The sequence below is a fragment of the Tribolium madens genome, unplaced genomic scaffold (genome assembly GCF_015345945.1).
Source record: "Tribolium madens isolate multiple individuals breed KSU strain unplaced genomic scaffold, Tmad_KSU_1.1 Scaffold_19;HRSCAF=116;Tcas5.2_LG9, whole genome shotgun sequence".
NCBI lineage: Eukaryota > Metazoa > Arthropoda > Insecta > Coleoptera > Tenebrionidae > Tribolium > Tribolium madens.
Window position 1 is genome coordinate 14387798 of NW_025400983.1, and position 2560 is coordinate 14390357.

Consider the following 2560-nt stretch of genomic DNA (forward strand, 5'->3'; position numbering starts at 1 on the left):
AGATAAAATTTTTTAAACATTTTTTTTATGTTCCTGGTATCTTATTTTACTTGAAATTTTTCTTCTACTTCATTAAACTTATAAATATCTCGATTCCATTAGAATTAAAAAGAATTTATTTGGTAATACATACAGGTTGTTCAAAAAATCGCGCATTTCCTTAAAAGGGAGTAATTGGGTAGTCCCCAGAGTACTGAAAAAATGTTTAAAAAATTCTATCTGTCAAAAAATTTTGACATAAATTTTTTGACATTTGTCATTTTTTTATGTCTATTTAATAATACTGATGACCTTGTATATGTTTTTTTATAATTATTTGATAAAGGTACAAAAATTTTGTCAATAAAAGCTACAAATAATATTAAACAGAGTTACAACTTAGGATACAGCTTCTTTGTTTCCTTTTCTAATAACCTGTAGCAAAAAAACGTGGAAAATTATTTATCCTACAGAAATAAATAAGAGTCAAAGTGCAAAATTTAAACTCTCATAACTTCGAAATTTTTATAGATAGAATGTTTTTAATTTTTTTTTTTTTTTATGTTCCTGGTACCTTACCCTACATGGCATTTGTCTTTGGGGCGCGAGTTCTGGCGCACTCTGTATGTGCATATGATGTAGAACGTTACTCCTTCAACTTTTAAAATCGCGATATCTCAGGAATGGTGTTTCTTGGAAAAAAAGTATAAAGACCATTTTGTAGATAATTTTAAGATCTATAATTTTCGTCTGAGCTACTTTTTTGATAAAACTTGCCGTTTTCGAAGAAAATCTAAAAAACGTCAAATATTGACCTTTGACCTCGAATAACTTTTTTAGCACACATGGGAACGATGGGGACTTTTGACACTTTATTTCTAATGGTATACCCAAGGTCTCCACCAAAATTTAGCTCTGTCGGAATTTTCGTTATTTGACCACTATTTTTATGACTAATTTGACCGGACTACAATGCATTTTTTACGAAATGCCCAGGCGGGATATTGATACATTTGATTAAGGAGGCGGTGGGTTTATTGAACTGACATGACTGACATTTGTATTCAAATTTGTTTTTTCACTGTTTTCGTTGCTTGTTCGTTATTCCCACTATTTTTTCAAATTATAATCAAAAGTAGTTCTCTTCAGAACCTCAGATTTAAAATACTCGCTAAGGTATGTTTGAAAACATAATCAATTTCTATTTATTGTTTCTGTTTTAGGCATTTTAGGTTAATGAAATCAAATATACCAATTTGAATTTAGCCAAATTACTTTATCCACGGCAAAACACGATTTTTCAAGCTTCAGTACGCGAGGCTTCATTTTGTACAGATTTCCACTCCGATCGCAACAACTTTACCATTGTTTAAAAATTCACAATTTTGTCCTACATTTTTAATGAAAAAATCCAAACCCCTTTTGGCTGCAACTTTCACGGAAAACAAATTGTGTTTCATCTCCGGTGTGAATGAAACGGATTTTAAAATTTCAGGATGCCATTTGTTATCAACGAAAGTCTGTATTTTCTCCAAAGCAAATAGTGTATATTTTTGGTGTCAAAACTACACCTACAAAGGGATGAACCTTATTATGGAGAAAAACTCTCTCTGAAAACCTTTGAAAGAGGGTTCTTTAAAAATAAAATTTTAACTATCTTAACCTCACTTTTTTTTAGTGACAAATTTAGTTCCTTAATATGTAAAGCCTTTTTCACATTTAAAGCGCAGTTTACACAATCATGGCCTACTGTTATGCCAATTTAAATGAAATGGATTATAACTGGGCCATTATACCTAAATCTATTAGAAAATGAAATTGATCCTTTAATAACCCAAACCTTAGAAAATGAAATGAATGAAGAAGGTGACATGGTAGTAGAGGAACACAATTTACATTTTCAGCAAGATGGAGCCCCACCGCACTATGCAGTAGGCGTCCGACAATGGCTTGATCAAAGATTTCCTGGCAAATGGATTGGTCGGAGAGGTGCTGTGGAATGGCCGGCAAGATTGCCAGATTTGTCACCCCTTGATTTTTTTCTTTGGGGTCACCTGAAATCAAAAATTTATCAAACACCCCCTCAAAATATATAAGAACTAAGGAACAGGATTACTCAGGAATGTAGCCGAATTAATGGCGAAACATTCCAAAGAGTGAGAGAAGAAATCGGCTTTATTACTGTTTACAAAATAACGGAGAGCATTTTGAACATTTGTTGTAGTCCTTAAGTTATTTTATTGTTTTATTTTATCACGTAATAACAAATCTGTTTCCAAACCGTATTATTATGTTTTAAATAAGGGAAAATTTAACTTTACATAAAATGACAAAAAAATTACCGTAGTTATCGCAATGTCTCAAATCGCAATCTCAAATCGACATATTTTTCATTTAAATTAAATTGTGTTCAATCAAAGGCTACTAGGACTGAAAATTTGAAAAATAAAACCACCCCTAACTGAAAAACAAAAGAAATTTTTTCTTTGACAGTTAGGTAGCTTATTTATTTCCTTTCTGAAAATGTTTTAAAAAGTAGGGGGTGCTATTTAAAATTCTAAAGTAGTTGTGGCTAGCCACT